This window comes from Apodemus sylvaticus, chromosome 16, assembly GCF_947179515.1.
Source record: "Apodemus sylvaticus chromosome 16, mApoSyl1.1, whole genome shotgun sequence".
NCBI lineage: Eukaryota > Metazoa > Chordata > Mammalia > Rodentia > Muridae > Apodemus > Apodemus sylvaticus.
This window is the reverse complement of record NC_067487.1, coordinates 48,981,904-49,004,203: the sequence shown is the minus strand read 5'-3', so window position 1 is coordinate 49,004,203 and position 22,300 is coordinate 48,981,904. Positions and strand designations below refer to the sequence as shown.

At 44.5% G+C, this 22,300-nt stretch overlaps 1 protein-coding gene across 6 annotated transcripts in view; it reads right to left on the bottom strand.

Moving 5' to 3' along the window:
- Gpbp1 (GC-rich promoter binding protein 1) overlaps nt 1–22,300 on the bottom strand; it is a 722,682-nt gene that overhangs the window by 63,834 nt on the left and 636,548 nt on the right. For 2 of the 6 annotated variants that reach the window (XM_052159422.1, XM_052159425.1), the window contains exons 1-2: nt 3,885–4,128; nt 1,727–2,676 (exon numbers count right to left, since the gene is read on the bottom strand). The exons of 1 other annotated variant lie outside the window; for it this stretch is intronic. The gene's annotated coding sequence lies outside the window, so the exon portion shown is untranslated. Of the gene's footprint in view, nt 1–1,711; nt 2,677–3,884; nt 4,134–22,300 lie in introns of those variants that run through there. 3 more of the 6 variants (XM_052159427.1, XM_052159426.1, XM_052159423.1) reach the window with 3 other exon arrangements.

Below are 22,300 nucleotides of genomic sequence, written 5' to 3'. Positions count from 1 at the left end.
AAGGAAACTAACATAATTCAACAGGTTAGCAAAACTGTTTAGAAATAAACAATTTACTGAAGTTATAAAGCCTTGGAAAAGTGCTGAAAAATTACAATTTTCTACCTTAGAAAAGGTATTAAATAAACTAAATGCAGCTATATTAATCTCTTTACTAATGGTTGAATTAAAAAAAAAAACTCCAGAATGCCAACACACTGAAAAATTAAATATAATAACTAATATCAAATAAAAACCAGTCGAGGTTGAAGAACTGGCACAGTGGTTAAAAGCACACACTGTTGTGGCAGATGACATGAGTTTGACTCCAGGCACCCTATCAGGCAGCTGACAACTCCTTAAAACTTCAACTCCAGGTGATCTAATACCCCTCCAACCTCCCCCTCAAGTAAGTAATAATTAAAATAAATATATATACAATAGATAAAGAGAATTACTAAAGATTCCTAACATTTGTTAAAAGAATTAACTACAGCAAATACTATCCAAAACTTAAAACGTAAGTTATGAACTTAAGCCAGCAGGCGAAATAGAGCTTATATATGAAACTCATAGGTTTGAGGCCAGATATATATATATCATATATATATATCACATATATATGGTGTGTATATATATATATATATATATATACACATACATACATACACACATATATTTATATTTTATATATATATATATATATATAAGTTTTTTTATATATTTATATATATATAAATTAAGTCAGGGGCTGGAGAGATGGCTCAACGGTTTAGAGCACTGTCTGCTCTTCCAGAGGTGCTGAATTAAAATTCCCAGCAACCACATAGTGGCTCACAACCATCGGTGATAGAATCTGATGCCTTCTTTCTGGTGTGTCTGAAGACAGTAGTAACAGTGTATTCATAAACTAAATAATTCTTTTTTTTTTAAAGATTTATTTATTTATTAAATGTAAGTACACTGTAACTATCTTCAGATAACCCCAGAGGAGGGCATCTGATCTCATTACAGATGGTTGTTAGCCACCATGTGGGTGCTGGGATTTGAACTTAGGACCTTTGGAAGAGCAGTCAGTGCTCTTAACCGCTAAGCCATCTCTCCAGCCCCTAAATAATTCTTTAAAAAAAAAAAAAAAAGATTAAGTCAACTCGCTCAGTTCTTGTTTTTCCCAATAATCTTTAACTGAAGAGTGTGGAATACAAACTGCTTCAATAAATTGTTTCAAAAACTTGTCAGCAATGGATTAAAACAAGTTGTGCCTTAAAACAAGCTATTTAAGATATCAAATGTAAAGCCAAACTTGCATTATTTTGTTACACCACCTCTAAATTGTGTTGAGTAATGCAGTCTAAACTCAAAGAAAATAAACTAGGAATCAAGACACATAACATTTACAATGTTAAGACCAACCAGATGTCAATGTGTAGGTTTTTCTACCTTTCTACTATTCTATTATTCATAAAGCATAATATGACTACTGACCAGAGATGCATTTTAAGTTTTTCCAACTTTAAAAATACCAAAACTTTTAATAAGACTGTAATGCCTGAAACATTTGTAAACCTTAAAATCTCCATTTCAATTTACTATATAGCTAAATGGATATTTTCAGACTATCCAGAAATTTAATCAAAAACAATTTTTTCAAGGAACTGAAAGGTTTCCAAAAATAACACTGGATCAATTTGACTCTTATTACAGATTACAAATAAACATCTAATTTGCTCACCATAGAAGTACTTACAAATTCCAAAAGGACTGCACAGGAAGGTGTTGATTTTTTCTCTATAAGCTTTATGTTTTCCAGTTTGTTTTTTTATTTTGTATCCTCTGAAATATCCAAGTTCTTTGAAGATACTTAACCTATGACTATTTGACATAGAGTTACTTGAAGTCAGCTACCCATATTTATTTTGAAGTTTTCATATGGCTAGATCCAGAATTAGCCAAGTTCCTTGGATTCAAAAGCAAGGTCTTCTTTACTATTCCATGTATTTGTCACTGTTGTACTTATCCACTCCAGATGAAATATCCAATTTATATGCCAAAAAGCAGAAAACAAAAAGAAAAATTTCACATCTGAAGATTACTTCTAACCACCAGCGTATACAGACAAATAACTATCTCAATATTACCATGCTGGTGTGAAACTGGAACATCTTAGATTCCCAAGGAAATAAAAGATAAAAAGAAAAAAACTCTGTATTCTTTCAATGTCTTCATTTAGAAAAGCTGTCCCATTGTAATATGAAAAAGCTGAAGTCAAAAATTACTAAAACTTTTAATAAAGATAAAAAGAACTGCCACAAAACTTCAGCAATATTTAAACAGTAATTTGAAACTGCTGAAACTACTTGGTACACAAATCAAACATATCTTACAGATTTGGCTGAAGAACACCAACAGGAGAGGGGGAAGAGACAAAAATAACACCAGACGAAATAGTTTAACCACTTATATAATCCGTTTGAACCAAAATACTGAAGAAATGGCTGGGTCTTTTAGTAGCTCGTTGAATTTGTTCACTACTATCAATTCCCTTCAGAGATGATTCTTGTCAATTTTAATAAACTTCTGGGGCAAAATTGCCCAAAACAAAAACAAAACTGTAATTCCAAAATGGCCACTTGAAATATCCGGGGCCTTTTAAACAAAACCTAGATGATGATCTTCATATCTGCCAAATTCAATCACCTGTAAAAGTTGTATTTAAAAAAAAAAAAAGCTTACGTCAGTTTTTATTTTCAAAGCAAAATGAACCCCCACTTTGGGAAAAATTAACCTCTGGAAAAAAATTTTATCCACATAGTCCTAAAAAGAGAGCTGGGAAAGAGTCGTTTCCTAGCACTCGATGAAAGTCTACTGAATGAAGGGGGAGAAAACTGTGGGTGACGGTATCACTGAGGACGAGTTCCGGTTTGGACTGGGAACACTGGGCGCAGGTAGACTACTAGAGGTTGCATGTGCCAAACTTAAAAACTTTGAGCAAATATTAAAACCATGAGATTGGCACAAGGTCTTACCATGGATCTCCCCTAATTCTATCCCATGTGCCGAAGGAAAACAAATGGACAGGTGGTGCTGCCGCGGAGCGTTAGTAAGCCGAACTCCGAGAAAGAGGAAAAAGGAGAAGGACGCTCCTTCCAAATGCAATCTCCGAGAGAAAGCAGCGGCTGGATTTTACCCACGGAGGCTGAGTGCGAAGGTGGAGGGGAGGGGAGCGTGGCTAGAAGAGGGGCTGAGATTCGCCCGAGGGTGACTTCCCAGCGGTGGGCTAAGGTGTACGCTCCCATTTCCTTGAATTAAGCAAACAGGTTTCGGCCAAAACTCAAGCTGCGGGAGGCACGGGACGCGACTGGCCACCACGTTAAGGACGGTGTTCTCCCCCGAAAACATAACAGGTCCCGTCGGACTCGGAGCCGACGCGACTTCGGAGCGCAGGTAGCGCTCGCCTCGGCGAGCGAGCAACAACCACGGCAACTGCCACGGAGCCGGGCGCGGCGGGGAGGGCGAAGCGCCGCCGAGCGAGCGCACGGCGGAAGGCCACAGCTCGGCCGCGGCTCCCCCGTCCCCGGGCCGCCTTGGCGGTGCCCGGGAAGGCGCGTGCCGGGGCCTGAGGCAGCCCGCCGCCGCGGGCGCCCCAGCCGTTCCCGGCCTCCGCCGAGCACCCCCCCATGGCCGCCGAGGCCCGCCGCCCACCTCGCCCCGCAGCCGCCGCCTCCGCTCGGCCGGGCTGAGTCAACGCCGAGGGCGGGCGCCCCGCGCCTCACGCCGCCCCCCGGCCGCCCGCAGCCTCACGCCTCGCGCCACCAACGCCGCTCCCGACCCCTCAAGCCCCAACGCCGACACGGACACCCCCTGGTCCCCGGGACTCCCGTACGGGGCCCAGGGGACTGCGTTACCTTCTGCCCCACCAGAGGTGCCCCTGGCCTGGGGGTGCCGCTGCGCTCGATCCCGGGAGGAGGTTTTCGGTACTTTGAATAATCCCCTTTTGCCGCTTTTCCCTCCCCCACAACCAGTCTCAGTCCCAAAATGGCGCCGACCCGATCCGCAATGTTCTGGGCCAAGTCTCGCGAGATTGTGGAAGGTGGCGAGGCGGGGAAGGAACCGGAGAGGTTGAGAAGTAAGAGGTGGAAGGCGGGGCGAGGGGAAAAGAGGAGGAAGAAAGGGTGTGGAAGCAGCCGTGCAAACGAACCCACTGGGCGGGGCGGTAGGAGGAGAGCCTCCACCACAGAACCTTCTGGCCCAAGTAACCGCTCACGCCCCGGTCAGAGAAGCTCCGCCCTCTACGTCGGCGCCTGGGGGAGGGGAAGGGGCGGGGCTAGTGCGGAGGCGGGGCTTTGAGGAGGACCCGGAGACTGGGCCGCGCGCGGGGTGGCGGGGGCCGGGGAGGCGGAGGCTCGTCGCGGTGACGTCAGGAGCAGCTGGAGCCGGGGATTACCCCCTGCTGCTGACGTGAGGACTGTGAACAATCCGGAACGTTCGGTGGAAGGGGGAATTCCCGGCCGTTCCCTGAGGAGCGCCTCTTTGCAGCCGCGGGCCCTCCCCGAGCTCGGGACGGTGGGGCGGAGAGCACGAGCGCGGGCGGACGGGCGGGCTCGCAGGGCGCGCGGCGCTCCAGCATCTGCTGGGCCGCGAAGCCCGGAACGGCCGGCGGCGGGCGCCGTTCGGCTCAACCCGAAGCGCCGGTGGCTCGCAGGCCGCTCGGCGCGGGCTCCGAGCGCTATGTGGGCGGGGCCGGCCCTGCCTGAGTGATTGGGCGCCGCGGCCGCGCGGAGCGTGCGGGACGTTAACACGCGGAAGCCGGGTTGGGGAAGCGCGCGAGGCTCGGCTGCAGCCTCGGCTCCCCCGGAGAGCATCGCGCTAGTGATTCGTATTTCTAATAACTCCAAAGGAGATGGATTATCTCATCGGCGCTGTCCTGGGAATCCGCATAGCACAAACGATTGTTTTGGGTTTTTTTTTTTTAATGAATTAACATTTATGGTATGGTATTCACTTTCCCTACGTGTCGCCAAAGGTTCACTCTGAAGATTTCTTTCCAAGAGGAAAAAAGTACAAGAAACGAGGGGTTTGTGTCCTAAAGAGGGAAATAGATATTTGCCTCTACTGACTACCGAGCCACAGGATCGTCATTTTCCAGAAACTTTTTAGATGCTCTATAGAGTTTGTGGATAAGTTCGCCGAAACACCACTCACTGCAGTGTAAACTCACCTTAATGTATACCTCAGCCTTTACCCATCTTGCCCCCAAGGTGCCCCATGGAAGGGGCTTACAACTAAAAGCTGCTTTTTTAATCATCCAGTGTCTAAGATGTGTTTTCCTCGTTTTTTACATAAGATGGTTTCATATTTTAGAAGTGTTCCAGTTACTCCCTGGACCTTGTCTACTCAACCTACCAGGGTTAAACTTCCGTTTGCTTTAGGTGGGTTTGTACACCGGAATACGAGGCGGGTGGGGGCGGAAGAGGCGAGGATTCTTGTTTGGGTCTCTAAGGGGCTATGTAGATAACCTTGCATGCCTGATCCTTCTTCCTCTGCTCTACAAATGCTGGGATCACAACCATGCCCCACCACGCCTAGCACTGCTTTAGATCTTAATCCACACTCTTTCCACCACACCAGACTTGGGTCCGTAAAAATAACGTATATTTAAAGACAACCTGGGTTGCTTTTTATTTTAGCTAGGATCTCAGCTATGTAGCCCACTCTGGCCTGGAGTTCTTATCCCTTCAAAGCCACACTGCCTGGTTTCTATTTCTAAGAATAGATATCAAACTGGGCAGAACAGGAAGAAGGAGAAATTTATGGGGACATGAGAAGAAAAGGAAGCCCCTTTCACCAAGAGTCAGGAATTTAATAACGATAAACCACCTGCCACGAAGGGCATTTTATAGAAAACTATTCCAAGAAAGTTAAAATATCCCGGAGTCGTGGCTTACACCTGTAATCCTAGCACTCTATGAGTTCAGATTAGCCCGGTCAACATAGCAAAACTCCAGGCTAGTCGGGGCTACAAATGAGACCCTGCCTCAGAATTAAAAGAATGTTAAAATAGCAATGAACTGTGAATAGGTAAGAACATGTAACCTTCAATATGGTCTTACTCCTTCCTTTCCAAGATATTTTCTAGAAATTTGAAACAAGAAACAGAAACAACATTCTAATTTCTCTTATAAGCCTAGTGATTTAGGGTTTGACTTTGGTGGGAGTGGGGTCCAAGACAGGGTTTCTCTGAGTGCCTTGGCTGCCCTAGAACTTACCCCATAGACCAAGCTGGCTTCCAACTCAAGAGACCCTCCTGCCTCTCTGCCTCCCCTAGTGCTGGGATTAGAGCCACCTAGCTGGGTTTTAACCTTTTCAACTGTTAACTGCTCAGTGTATCTCAAGAACCACCCTGTGGTCTTCAGTTCTGTTGCAAGCCTTAACTTCAAAGCAAACCAAAATCTTATATAGTGTAAAGACAATGAAGTGTGCCAGACCTGAAAAGCCCCACAGCCTTGCGCCTGCAAGTGGTGGTTTTTTACTGAACCCTTGTTTTACCCACTGGAGCAAGCAAATAAATCTGTGCCTTGAAAAACAATCTCTAAGTCTATTCTAACTCTGCTTCACACTGGCTTGCCCTGGAATTCCTTCTGTAGTGAAGTCAAAGTCCCCAGTTACCTGAAAAGGAGACTCTGACAAGAGCTACTCTGGCTGCAGAGTTCTACAGTGCCAGCCGGCTATGTCAGCTTATTCCTGAAGCACGGACAGAACCAAAAACAGAACAGTCTTAAAAAGCCAGGTTTGATGGTGTGCATACTGTGACATCCAGGAACTCAAGACCACAAAACCCTGTTGCAAAAAGCCAAAGGACAAGAGTTGCAAACATTTAAGGGAAAACAAAGTACTTCCAGACGTCAGAGTAAGGGAGGATCTTCACAATACTTTATATACCTGCCAAGCATGTGTTTACTTGTGTAATCTCAGAAAAACCAAGTTAAATACAAGGACCTGTTAGCAGTTCACCAGACGGCCCATTATTTTCTTTTCCTCAGTTAAGGAAGTCTACACAAGGCACCAACTAATAGATTACAAGTGAACACAACATTATACCTGCTGGGGGGAAGAGATCTTTCACTTCTGTAACCAAGCCCTCTATGAGATTTTTCTCTTTTGTTTACAAGAAATTTTAAATTAGTTCTTACAGTAACTTTAGATATATTAGCCACATACATCAACTAATATAGCCCAAGATTGTATCAGCCCAAATATACAGTGCTGTATAAGTTAATTTTTACCCAAATTAGAGGTAAGAGTGAAAACTAGGGATCTGAAAAGTCCACCAACTGAAAACTGGTACTCACATGTAAGACCCTGCTACTGAAACTCTCTAGGACCACAGAAATCGGTCTGTTTTCTCCTCCAATTACAGATTTAAAAGGCAGAATTTTGAAAGTCAAGCAAAGCCAAAGTTTATTCCAAAAGGACAATTGTATTAGGGTTTAAAAGAAGAAGCTGCAGGCAGGTAAGCTGTGGATCTCAGCAGCTGCCCAGATGTGAAGGAACCGATAAGGAGAAAGGCTTTGATTTAAGACAGCATGGAGGTCAGACACAACAGTGGACAGGAAAACAGAGAAAGAATGCTCAGAACCAGAAAAGACAGGAAAAGCTCCAGGGGCTAGGGATTCTGGGAAGTAAAAGGGCATTCATAGCTCATTAAAGGAAAAATTTCCCACCATCTTTCTTGAGGGGAATGAGACAGGTTTTTTTTGGTTTGGTTTGGTTTGGTTTTTTTTTGGTTTGGTTTGGTTTGGTTTGGTTTAGTTTTGAGACAGGGTTTCTCTGTAACAGTGCTGGATGTCCTGGAAATCACTTTCAAGCTAACCTGAAGCTCACAGAGATGCGCCTGCCTCTGCCTGCGGAATGCTGGGATTAAAGGCATGCAGCACTACCACCTACTCCAGAACCTTTCTTCTTGACCATAAAGAAACAAATATTCTCATAATGGGCCTTTATAGTCACTATGTCAGTATGTTCTCCCAACCTCACAAAAAATAATAAGTAATAATTTGAATAGTCATCACAGCAGGACTTTTGCTTTATACATTTGTTGTGTGTATACTTAAATATATAAAAGTACCTATCTGAATATACTATTTTATAATTAATATTTAAAACTTAATTTCCACACTGGTAAGATGGCTCAGCAGGGTAAAGGCATTTACAGCCAAACTGACTTCAGTCCCTGAAATTCATATTGTGGAAGAAGAGAACCTGCCTCCTAACCAAAACTCACTCATGACTACACATGCATATGCATAATAAACAAGTAAAATAACTTAAACTGCCCCCAAAGTGTACAACAAATGAAAGGAGTAAGATGCATATTTGAAATAAAATATGTGGGAAACCTTTAAAAATTGTTTTGTGCTGGGCAGTGGTGATGCATGCTTTTAATCCCAGCACTAGAGAGGCAGAGACAGGCAGATTTCTGAGTTCGAGGCCAGCCTGGTCTACAGAGTGAATTCCAGGACAGCCAGGGCTACACAGAGAAACCCTGTTTCAAAATAACCAAATAAAAAAATTGTTTTGAAATATGATATTCCTCTCTGTGTTCTCATTAGAAAGTCCTATCTACTTCCTTATGTGATCTTTAAAGAAAAAAAAGTAGATCCTAGAAAGTGGGTCTCCTCAAGAGCAGTAAAGGATCTTAACCTCTCTGAGCTGTCTCTCTCCGGCTCCTAACTGCTGTATGTCTACCTGTCTTTACCGACTGGACTCAATGATCCTGAAAAGCAGTATTAACTTCTCTCCGCTTATCCACAGCAACCAGTACAGTTTCAGCCAAGCTCTGAATTCCCAGGAATGTTTGTTGAAAGCAAGGCTTCCCACTGTGAAGATTAACTTTAATTGCCAACTTGATTGAACTGAAGACTGCCTACAAGATTAATAAAGCACACCTCTGAGGGTGTCTGTAAGGGCAATTACAGAGATCAAGAGGGCTCTGACCTAATGAATGGATTAGCCATTGATGATTTCATTAATATGATGAACGCCATTCTTGGGAGGTAGGAGGTGGGGTTGTGCCCGGTGTGCTGCATTTTGCCCTAGCCCTTTCCCATCTCCCCTGCTTTGTTTCCAGTCACTATGATAAGCTTCTGCTCTGCCCTGTTCCAGCTTCCCTCGTTCTGCCTGGCACCGGTAACCACAGAGACTAGCACACCCGCCTTTAGATTTGTGTTAACTACACACCGTCAATACTCGGATTTCTGTTATCCTTGAAAGCTCTACCCAAGAATCCTTTCCTTTGCCTGCTCCACTTCTCAAAGTCTTACTATCTTCAAAGACCCAGTTAAAGCAACAACACCCTGCAAGATAAAGCGAGGCTGTCCACTGAAACTCTACGCACATTGTATCTGACCTCCTTTGTAACCTTTCCTGATAGAGGCTATGGGACACTGTTCTCTCTTACATTTTCTTTTAATATCTTGCTCTCCCCCCTGCCCTTTTGTTGATAAGGCCTGGCTATGTAGCTGTGGCTATCCTTGAACTTTCTTAGTCCTGCCCCAGCCTTCTAAGTGCTGAGATGAGGGCATGCCTCGCCAAGGCTGCCTTTCAGGGACTTAGTTCTCTTCATCCGCTTTGCCCGCCAGTGTTCAACCCATAGGAGAATCCAATAAAGGTAAGGTTGTAGAGACATGATCTTGCTATGCAATTCAAACTGACCCCACACTCATACTCTACTGCCTCCACCCGAGTGCCAGGATTATAAGCATGTACCCCCTTCCTCCCCGTGCATGGCTAGTAAGTTGAGTTTTACCACTTACTGAAGCTTGGCACCCCCTTAGTACATTACCAGTCAGGCGATGGAAACACCTGGTACCTACCCAGCTCCTGTTCGTTCAATCGTTAGCAGACCAGTCTCCAAGGTTACTGGCAAGGTACCATACGAAGAAGTCTCCTCCATCTTTTAACTGTTAAGGTTCTGCCTCCACACAGAGAATTCAAAGGGGAAGCTCAAAGGTCTTAATTGGAGAAAAATCAGAAACACAGAGAGTTTCTCCTTGGTATATCCACATCCTTCTTACTTCCTGGCAAGTCTCACAGATATGTGCTGCTGACCAATGAGCCCCTCTCCTCAAAGGGTGGCACAAAGGCAGAACTCTTGCTCTGTCTGCTATAGTGTCCCCAGCACCTCTACAAGGCCGGCCTAGAGGAAGCAATACGTTATTGCTGGGAGGCAGAGGCAGTCAGATTTCTGAGTTCGAGGCCAGCCTGGTCTACAGAGTGAGCTCCAGGACACCCAGGGCTACACAGAGAAACTGTCTCGAAAACAAAACAACAAAAAAAAGAATGGCTAATAAACATTATTATGCATTATTTATTTAGCCATAGTGGGACTTAATACATGCTAGGCAAATATTCTAGTACCAATTTATATTCCAAACCCAAATTTGTTTTTTTTTTTTTTTAAAGAATGATTTCAGGAGTACAGCTTTTGCTTTAACTACCACTGTTACAGCATTGTGGTTTTGAGGTTTTGCTTTGTTTTAGCTATCATTGTGAGAAGACTAAAGAGATGTCTCAGCCACTCCTAGGTATATACCCAGAAGATGCTCCAACATGCAATAAGGACACATGCTCCACTATGTTCATAGCAGCCTTATTTATAAAAGCCAGAAGCTGAAAAGAACCCAGATGTCCCTCAACAGAGGAATGCATACAGAAAATGTGGTACATTTACACAATGGAATATTACTCAGCTATTAAAAACAATGAATTCATGAAATTCTTTGGCAAATGGATGGAGCTAGAAAATTATCATCCTGAGTGAAGTAACCCAATCAGAAAAGAACACACACGGAATGCACTCGCTGATAAGTGGATATTAGCCCAAAACTTCAGAATACCCAAGATACAATTCACAGACCTCATGGAGCTCAAGAAGAAGGAAGACCAAAGTGTGGATACTTTGATCCTTATTGAGAGGGGGATCAAACTATCCATGGCTCACAGCCAACCAATAGACTGAGCATAGGGTCCCCAATGGAGCAGCTAGAGAAAGGACCCAAGGAGCTGAAGAGGTTTGCAGCCCTGCAGGAGGAACAATAATATGTACCAACCAGTACCCCCAGAACTCCCAGGGATTAAACCACCAACCAAAGAGTACACCTGGAGGAACCCATGGCTCCAGCTACATATATAGCAGAGGATGGCCTTTTCAGACATCAATGAGAGGAGAGGCCATTGGTCCTATGAAGGCTCGATTCCCTAGAATAGGGGAATGCAAGTCAGGAAATTGGAGGGGGGGTGAGCAGGGGAAGGGGTGATGGGATAGGGGGTTTTCAGAGGGGTAATGAGGAAAGGGGATACCATTTGAAATGTAAATAAAGCAATTATATAATAATAATAATAATAATAATAATAATAATAATAATAAAAGATGTCTCAGTGGTGAAGAGCGCCAATCGAATGTCTAGAGGATCCACGCTCGATTCCCAGCACCCGCATGGCAGTTCACAGCTCTCATTACAAGGGATCTAAGAGTTCTTCTGGCCTCCCCAGGCACTGCACACACATGTGGTACGCAGACATACATGCAGCCAAAACATGTTAAAACAAATACAATTTCGCAGGGCAGTGGTGGCGCATGCCTTTAATCCCAGCACTTGGGAGGCAGAGGCAGGCAGATTTCTGAGTTCGAGGCCAGCCTGGTCTACAGAGTGAGTTCTAGGACAGCCAGGGCTACACAGAGAAACCCTGTCTCGAAAAAAAAAACAAAAAACAAAACAAAAAAAACAAAAAATAAAACAAAACAAAAATCCCCAAAAATACAATTTCCCTGGGTTTTTGGATTTTTCATGTCTGAAACCTGGTTAAATAATCATTATGCTTTCCTTTTTAAATTAATATTTGCAATTTATTCCTTGAAAATTTATACATGTGCACAATATATCTTGATCACATCTACTTCCAAATCCCTCTTTCCAATACCACCAGCCCCCAACACATCTCCCCAACTTCATGTCCTTGTTTTCTATTATTATTAACAATCCACCAAGTCAAAATAGCTGGGCCTACATGAGCATAGATGTAGGGTCATCCCGTGTGGTATGGGCAACCTACCAGTGGCCCCGCCCCATGCCCCAGAAGCCATCAACCACCAGTAGCTCCTCTTAGCTGAGGATAATTCACCTGTTATGGAGGTTAATGTCGATAGTTAGAGAAAAGGATGTGACACAGCTGGTAAGGTGCTTACTAGCATTCATAAAGCCCTGGGTTCAATCCCTAGCACTTAAGAAGTAGAGGCAGGAGGATTCAATGTTGACCTTGAATGAAACCGTGTCTAAATATGAATGAATAAAAGATTGCAATATTGATGCACGCTCAAAGCTTTGGAAACTTTATTGAGTTAATGGCTGCCCGTTGTAATTATGTGGAAACCTTCACAATTATTCGCCTCTAACAAACTCATATTCCTTACAACATCAAGATCAATTGCCTAATGAGCATGTAAGAAAACTGACAGGCCAAAGGACATGATCAAAGGAAGCCAGAGAAGGAAAAGTAAGAATCTCTCCATTAAGAATCTCTACCCAAACTGGGTGGTGGTGGCGCTCACCTTTAATCCCAGCATTCTGGGAGGCAGAGGCAGGCAGATTTCTGAGTTCGAGGCCAGCTTGGTCTACAGAGTGAGTTCTAGGACAGCCAGGGCTATACAGAGAAACCCTGTCTCGAAAAACCAAATCCGAAAAAAAAAAAAAAGAAAAAAGAAAAGAAAAGAAAAAGAAAAAGAAGAACCAAAACAAAGAAACAAACAAACAAAAAGATCCAGATCAAAATCCTGTATCTTACAGCCCCAAGATCTGGTTCACAGGTGAGCCCTCCATTTCTAGATTGTAGTTTGTTCCAGATATAGTCAAGTTGACAACCTGGAATAGCCATTACAATCTACCCCTTGTCAACTTGACACAAATCATATCTCATGACCAAATGAAAACAATAACCAGGTCATAAATACACCTAATAGAAAACTATCGTTCACGTAATTGCATTGTAAATTCAGGATAGGTCAATGTCCCTTTTGGAAACATCCTTTAAGTAACAAAATAAAACAGAAGCATTCATATTACTTTATAATCCTCATTCCTGCAACTGGTCACGTGGCCTTAAATGGACTTTACAACTACCTTCCTGTACTACCCATTCTGCATTTTCTGCATCTCCGGTAAGCATCTCAGAAGATCTTGGCTCTTTTCCTGGAGAATTGACCCATACCTTCATTCCTGGTGGGTCGGCGTCCTGTCCTTTGTCATCCTGCTTGGATTAGGCTGTTGTAGTTTCCCATTGACTTTAATCACAGGAAATGGTAGTACTAAGAGACGCGCTAGGGGATCTCCTGCACTCCAGATACAATATTGTTTACCTCCATTGTGGAGAGGCAATCCAGTTTCCCCATGGTAATCTGGATCTATCACCCCTCCTAACACTGTTATCCCTTTCGTAGCCTGTTGGTTTAAGGGCATTAGAAGCCCAAAATGGCTAGGAGGAAGTCTGAGCTTCCAGTTCAATGGAATGTTTGTTGTGGCTCCTGGTAAGGGCACTCCCAACTCTGGAACCAAACCTTTTCCGCCAGGAGAACTTAGACCTGTGGGGACATGAAGCAAAAACTTTCCTAGTGGGTCTCTAGGAGTGACAGTAATTGGAACTATTCCCTTTTCCACCCCTGTGGATCCTGGCTATGGGAAAAACTGTACCATATATCAGATGCTGATTCAAAGCATATACTGCCTTCTGTAGAACCTGGTGCCAGCCCTCCACACTGCTGCCTAATTGGTGCTGTAACTTTGTCTCCAAAAGGCAATTCCATCTTTCCAGGCCAACTGCTTCAGAATGGTGGAGAACATGCTAAAACCAGTAGATTCCATGATCGTGGGCCCACTGATACACTTCTATGGCTATGAAATGAGTTCTTTGGTCAAAAGCAATACTGTGTGGAATACCATGATGATGGACAAGGCATTCTATAAGTCCACCGATGATGGTTTTGACAGATACATTATATCCAGGAAAGGCAAATCCATAACCAGACTAAGGATCTACTTCAGTAAAAACAAAACATCCTTTCTGTTATGGTCTGTCTCCCCCCCCCCCCCCCCCGTCCCCCCAGCATAGCTGTAACTATTTTGTTCTATGCCTGAGAGGTAATTCATATTGTTGCTGTCACAGGCCTGCCAGTCATTGACACAGAAGTGACTTGGCTCAAGCACATGTTGACCACACACCTGTTTTGTTCTGTATGTTCTGAATGTGCTGTATGAGGTTTGCTAATCTTTAGAAATTCCACAAAGCTTTACAAAGGACTCATCAAATCAAAGGTCAATATGAACTGTTATATCTAAAATGGCTTGAGTCAGAGCTGACCACTGGGCAGCCTATCCTGTACCTACATATGTGCTCACTATGGTTTTTTTGTGACTGACACTGAAGAATGCTACTAATAAGCCCAAAAGTTATGATTATAACACTCATGTTCTGTCATCTCAATGTTCTGAGATTCCCCTGTTCACCACCCATCCCCCACTCCCTTACCTTACTCAAGACCAATCAGCTTAAAGGTCTGCTGATAATACTTTGCCTAATAAGCCACCTGATTCCCTTCTTGCCCTTTAAACCTTTGAACCTGTTTTTTCCTTAAAAAAAGGCCCACCTTAGCCAGGCGGTGGTGGCTCACGCCTGTAGTAATCCCAGCACTTGGGAGGCAGAGGCAGGCGGATTTCTGAGTTCGAGGCCAGCCTGGTCTACAGAGTGAGTTCCAGGACAGCCAAAGCTATACAGAGAAACCCTGTTTGGAAAACAACAACAACAAAAATCCCACCCTGAGAGGAGACTAGCACCGCAGTCCTTTTTGCCGTCCTGTGTATTATGGTGTGCATTCAATAAACTATTCTTGCAGGGGATGGAGAGATGGCTCAGCGGTTAAGAGCACTGACTGCTCTTCCCAAGGGTCCTGAGTTCAAATCCCAGCAACCACATGGTGGCCCACAATCATCTATAATGGGATCTGATACCCTCTTCTGGTATGTCTGAAGACAGCTACAGTGCACTTAGATATAATAATAAATAAATCTTTAGGCCAAAGAGACCAGGGCCAGCTGGAGCAAGTGGAGCAAGTAGGACCAACCAGAACAAGCAGAGGTCCTGAATTCAAATTCCTAGCAACCACATGATGACTCACAACCATCAGTACAGCCATGGTGTACTCATATACATAAAACAAAAAAAAAAATGTCACTAGTAGAAGCAACTCCTGTGTACTTAAGAAATTTGTGCTCCAGGTATACAAGTAGAATATTAAACAAAACAAAACAATTTTTGCTTTACCAAGATGGTGTACGTATGGTTTGAGTGGTGATTTCCTAAACCCCAACACTTTCTACAGAGTAAGTGGTCCAATATGTCAACCTGCCACCTTGAGGAATGGTGCCATACCTGGGCTCAGTGTTGGTTTCTGCTGTTGGCTGATCTGGCATTCAGCAGCAGCTGAAACCAGGTCAGCCTTAATGAGTGGAAGTCCACGTTACTGAGCCCAAGCATAACCCCCATCTCTCCACCATGGCCACTTTGTTCATGTGCCCATTGGGAAGTGACAGGGATGGCTGGGGAAAGAGGCTGACTGTCCACAGAACGGGTCATCTTATCCACTTGATTGCTGATTTCCTCCTTAGCTGAAGTCACCTTTTGGTGAGCATTTACACGGGACACAAATATCTTCACATCCTTTGCCCATTTCGAGAGATTTATCCGCATACTTCTTCCCCAGATGTCTTTCTCACCAATTTTCCAATGTGATCTTTCCAAGGCCCTGACCACCCAGTCAATCCATTGTCTACAGCCCGTGAGTCAGTGAGCAATCAGACATCTGGTCATTTCTTCTTCCAAACAAACCATAACGCATGTGGATTGTCTGAAGTTTCGCCCACTGTAGAGATTTCCCTTCCCCAGAATCTTTCAGGATTGTCCCAGCTCCTACTCTTGACTTTAAAGCAGGCCCACGTGGCCAAACCTGCAGAGCTCTGCTGCTTGCTGGGTCTGAAACACAGCTCCTAGGCCTACTGTGTTATCACCTGCTTTCTCTTCTCCAACAGGTTCCTTCGCCGCCTAAGCTTGGCTGTTCCGGAACTTGCTCAGTAGACCAGGCTGGCCTTGAATTCAGAGATCTGTTTGCTCCTGTCTCCTGGGATTAAAGGCATGTACCACCTAGCCCCGGCCTGAACTTTTCACGGCTGCTATGTCTCAAGATCTGGATCAAAAGCATGTGTCATATCTGGATCGAAAACCTGTGATTTCCAGCCTCAAGATCTGGATCACAGGTGTGTCCTCCATTTCTGGGTTGTAATTCATTCCAGACATAGTCAAGTTGACAACTGGGAGTAGCCATCATACCATATATATATATATATATATATATATATATATATATATATATATATATATATATTGATTTTTTGAGACACGGTTTCACACCATATATATATATGTTTTTTTGAGACACGGTTTCTCTGTGTAGCCCTGACTGTCCTGGAACTCACTCTGTAAACCAGGCTGGCCTCGAACTCAGAAATCTGCTTGTCTCTGCTTCCCAAGTGCTGGGATTAAAGGCATGTGCCACCACTTCCTGGCTACCATATATATTTTTAATAGTTATTTTTAGTTTTGTTTATGTGTATGTGTGTCTGCTGCATGTGTGCAGGTGCCCACAGATGCCAGCAGAAGGCATCGGAACCCCAGAAGCTGGAATTATGAGCAGTTGTGAGCTGTCTGCCCTGGGCGCTGCTATGGAACGCGGATAGCAGACAGAGCAGCTAGTGCTCGTCACCTCTGAGCCATTTCTCCAACCATATATGAATATATTTTAAAGTGGCACATGGCGATTGTACTTTGTGTAGAGCACAGAGGCATCTGAATACATGGCTACACTGTACTATTCGAAACAAGTCAGTATCTCCTCAAACCTTTATTGTTCCCTTTTTTTCTTTCTTTTAAAAACTTTAAGCCAGGTGATGGTGGCACACACCTTTAATACCAGGACTCATGCGGATCTCCGTGAGTTCGAGGCCAGCCTCTTCTACAGAGCTAGTTCTGGGACAGCCAGGGCTACACAGAGAAACTCTGTCTCAAGCAAGCAAGCAAACAAAACCAACAAAACCCAAAAAGCAAGCAAACAAACAAAAAACCCTAAACCAAAACCCAACCAACTTCCTACTCTGGGGGGGCGGGGGCAGGGTGGGGACGTGCCACGGTGCGTGTGGAGATCAGCGGATAATTACCTTTATGTGGGTTTCAGGGGACCAAGTTCAAACTACCAAACTTGTGCAAGTGTCTTTCCACCATGAGCCATCTCACCAACTGCCATCCTTTCTTCATAACAAAACCATTAGAATCCTTTTGTAATATATATATTCCATAGTTATGCCTACTCACCGCACCGTGAAACAGTGTGAGCTGTCTGCCCGGGACGCTGCTATGGAACTGGACTCTTCAGACAGAGCAGTTAGTGCTCCTAACCCCTGAGCCACCTCTCCAACCATATATGTATATAAAGTAGAACACCACACCTTCCGCCCCCATTGATCAATCCTGATAACTGCCCTTTTACTTCTGTGAGATCAACTCGGCTAGCTTCCGTAAGGGAGAGATGTCATCTGTCTTCCTGTGTCTGGAATATTTCACTTAGACTGACAGTCTCCAGCCCTGTAGCATTGAATGACAGGACTCCGCTCTCGCTAAACCGTATTTCATAGTATATAAGTGTCACATTTTCTTTACTCATTCATTGGTTCATGGAGGCTAAGGCTGCTTCCATTTGAGGGCCTTTGAGTTTTCACTTCAGTAAACACACATACGCTCATGTTTGTTTCTTCAGCATGCTGGTTTCATTTTTACTGGATATATATCCTGGAGTGGAATTACTGCTCTGTTTCTAGATTTCTGTTATGCTTTGATATGGTTTCTCAGACAAGATTTCCAGTTACTGAGCCTAGTCTTGAACTAAGTAGTAAAAGAAGATCTCCTACTCTTCTTCCTCCTGTTTGCACCTTCCACACGTTGGAACTATGGGTCTGTGACTCCTTTCCTGTCTCTTTAATTTCTTAAGTTTTCATACACCTCTCCAGAATGGTGGTACTGATTTACCTTACTATCAAGAGTGAGACAGAGGCTGCCAAGTGGACTTAGCAGTTGAAAGCACTTATTGCGAGCTGGGCAGCACTTGGGAGGCAGAGGCAGGCGCATTTCTGAGTTCAGGCCAGCCTGGTCTACAGAGTGAGTTCCAGGACAGCCAGGGCTATACAGAGAAACCCTGTCTCAAAAAAAACAAAAACAAAAAACAAAAACAAACAAACAAACAAACAAAAAGCAAGCACTTACAGTTCTTACAGAGGAAGCAGCCGCAGTTCCCAGCACAGACACGGTGGCTTAAAACCATCCAACCACCTGTAACTCCAGCTCAAGGTGATCTGACATCCTCTTATGAATTCCAAGGGGCCCATGTAGCACACATATATGCAGGCAGGCAAAATACACTTGTACACACAAAATAAATTTAGTAAATCTACAAAAAAATTTTAAGTATGAGAGTTCCGCTTACCAGAATTTATTATTTATCTACTTCCTCTGGGTGCTAATGATGAGAATTGAACCTAGGACCTCCTGTATTTGAACTAGCAATGCTCTACCACAGAGCTCCAACCGTAATCCCGTCCTCCTCCCCTACCTCTCTCTAGGACGTTCATTCACTTTCACATTTTACTCTCAGACAAGGTGGGAAAAGAAGCCACCAGTTACAACACTGAACAAGTCTGTGGCTCTTCAGTGAGGACAGCAGAGTTCGTCTTTATTGAGGAGCCGGGTGACCTTAAAGGCTGAACATTGCTGTTGGAGGCTGGCGTCTCCGGGGAAATGGGTAATGCAGTCGCCTGGGTGACAGGGTCTTCCATGGCGATCATAGGTGAGAGAAAGCGCGTTTGCTGCTGCCCACAGAGGATGAGGCTTCCACAGTGGTGGGTCTGGTGCACAGGAAGTCAGCAGGGCCATCACAGAGGAGAGCTGGGAAGTCACTGTCCTTCAGTCTGTACCCAGCGTCTCCAGAAGGGCAAAACAAGGGCTGACTGCTTCCTTTCCTTCCACTTGGGGATTTTCTAGTGTCCTGTAACCTCGTCAGCACGTGGAAACGATGCGGGGTTTCCGCCCCTTTGACTGAGACTCTGGGAGATAGCTCTAGGCATCCTGCAGATCTTTTTCCCTTGGAGGCGACTTGGTCTCCAGCTTTACATTCCAGTAGAATAGCCCTGGATTCCCAGCGGGCTTGGGGCCTCCCTGCCTGCTCTTGCTCCTTGCCCTTTCTTTATCTGCGCAGGCTGTTGTGACTCAATGCCCAGTGTGGGGTACTGCATGTTTGCTGGGGGTGGGGAGTGGGGGGAGGCGGCACTTACGATGCAGCAGAATCTAAGGGTGTCCTTTCACTCCACAGGCCTAGATGTCTCTCTCTTCGGAGACAGGGTCTCACCATGTAGCCCAGGCTAGCCTTGAACTCATAAGCCTCAAACCTCAGCTTTCCAAACTGCTTGGATTACAGGGATGATCCACCATGCTCAGCTGTCTTTTCTTTTTTCCTAATGTGTGTGAGTGATTTGCATGTCTGTATACAAACGTGCCAGGTGCCCCAGGGCGTCAGTTCTCCTAGAACTGGAGCTTTACACATGGTTGTGAGCCACTATGTGGTACTGGGATCGAACTGAGTCCTCTGGAGGACCTGGTACTCTTAACCGCTGAGCCATCTCTCCAGCCCCTTTCTAAATCTTCGTTATGGTGGCACGGAGTCTTTAATCTCAGCTCTCAGGAGGCAGAGTCAGGAGGACCGATCTGAGTCGGAGGGCAGTTTGGCCTACAAAGTGACTTCCAGGACAGCTAGGGTTACAAAGTGAGACTCTTTTTTGGTTTTCCTTTCTTTCTTTCTTTCTTTCTTTCTTTCTTTCTTTCTTTCTTTCTTTCTTTCTTTCTTTCTTTCTTTCTTCCTTCCTTCCTTCCTTCCTTCCTTCCTTCCTTTCTTTTTTTTCTTTCTTTCTTTCTTTTTTTTGGTTTTTTGTTTTGTTTTGTTTTTTTTTTCGAGACAAGGTTTCTCTGTGTAGCCCTGGTTGTCGTGGAACTCACTTTGTAGACCAGGCTGGTCTCAAATTCAGAAATTCGCCTGTCTCTGCCTCCCAAGTGCTGGGATTAAAGAATTTGCCACCACTGCCCAGCAAGACTTTTCTTTTAAAAGGAAGAGAGAGGCCAGGCAGTGGCGACACATGCCTTTAGTCTGAGCACTTGGGAGGCAGAGGCAGGTAGATTTCTGAGTTCGAGGTCAGCCTGGTCTACAAAGTGAGTTCCAGGACAGCCAGAGCTATGTAGAGAATCCATGTCTCAAAAAACAAACACACACAGAGAGAGAGAGAATGTATTCTTTGTGTACATGTGTAAGTTGCACATTCAGAATTACAGGCAGTTAGGAGTTGCCTGATGTGGGTACTAGGAACACAACTCGTGCTCTTAACCCCTGGGCCATCCGAGTCCCTAACTGTCTTATTCTTAATAATAGCTATTTAACCAGTGTGAGATGAAGTCTCCTTGTGGTCTTTCTTTTTCCTCTCCTTTCCTCCTTTCTTCTCTTCCTTCCTTCCTTTCTTATTTTTCAAGACTGTTTCTCAATATATAGCCCTGGCTGGCCCATAAAGCACTATGTAGAACGGGCTAGCCTGGAACTCACAGTGATTCTACTGCCTCTGCCTCCTAAGTTCAGGGAATCCAGGTGTGTGTCACTGTGCTCAGCACCCCCCCCCTCTGTGTGTGTGTGTGTGTGTGTGTGTGTGTGTGACTGGTGACTTGCTTGTTTGCATGCCTTGTATATTCTGAATTTAATTCTGGATTTTCTCACACTCTGGTTGTGTCTTTGCCCTGCTTATTGCTTTCATTCATGATGATTTATCTTGACTGTCAACATCATTTATTAGATGAAGAAACACCTGGGATTAGGAAACACAATTCTAGGGTGTCTATAATTTGTCTCCTGGGAGGATTATTATTAGATGGGAAGGCTCTATTCTACTCTAGATGGATTTGTGATGTGATAGAATTCTTGGGAGGTGGTACCCGGAAGGAGGCAGGACCTAGTTGGGGGAAGTAAGTCACTGAAGTGTGCCCGTCCCTTCCTATACCCGCCCCCTTTCTGCTTCTTAGTCGCCAGGGTGTGAACTGCTCTGACAGCTGAGTTCTCTCTGCTGTGCCGAGCTGAGGCCTCTAAACCCGGGAGCCCAGCAACCCTTCCTCCCTTTAGTTGTTCCGTGAGGTATTCTGTCAAAGGTGACTGGGAGCTGACACACCTTACTGCTCAGATGCTTGTTAGGTGACACAGCCTGTTGGTCAATTTTGTTTCTATTACTTGTGTTTTGGTCACTTCTCAGAAATCATATGTCCAGACTAACAGTCAGAAGCAACTCCCTTTGTTCATTTGGTTTTTATAACTTCATGTCTCCTAGTCTTACATGTACACCTTTCATCCATTTTGAGTTGATTCTGCCGGACAGTGGTAGTCCACACCTCTAACCCCAGGTCTCCGGAGGCAGAGGCAGACAGATCTCTGTGTTAGAGGCCAACCCGAACTACAGAGCTAGTTCTAGAACAGCCAGGCCTACACAATGAAACGCTGCCTCACAAGGACCATTTTGAGTTGATTTTTTAATATAGTGAGAGAGATCTGCTTTCTCCTACATATGGGTGTCAGCTTTCTCAGCACAATTTGTCATTTTTATTTCTTTGTGTATGTGTCACGTGTGTACATGTGATGTGCAGGTAAAGTACATACAGGTGCACATACATGTGGAGGCCAAGGATTGACAGTGGTGTCTCCCCCACATTGGGTTTTGAGTCAGAGTGTCCCACTGAGGCTGGAGCTGTGCAGGAAGCCCAGAACATCTCCCACCTCTGCACCCCAGCAGATTAGAGGCAAACGCCATTGCCTCTGGCATTTTCTGCGTGGATTCGGGTACTCGAGCTGGTGTAGCAAACATTTAGCCAGCTGAGTCATTTGCCACACAGACCGCCCACCCCCCCAGCATCGTTTATTAGAGAGATATTTCTTTTTCCAAAGTGTTTTGGTGCTGTCTAAATTGGCAGTAAATAAACAGATTTATTTAGGGATTTTCTGTTCTGTTCCCTCAGTTTCTGCACATAATTTTATGCCAATATCATGCTATTTCAGGTAATAAAATTTTTATTATTATTATTTTATTATTTTTTT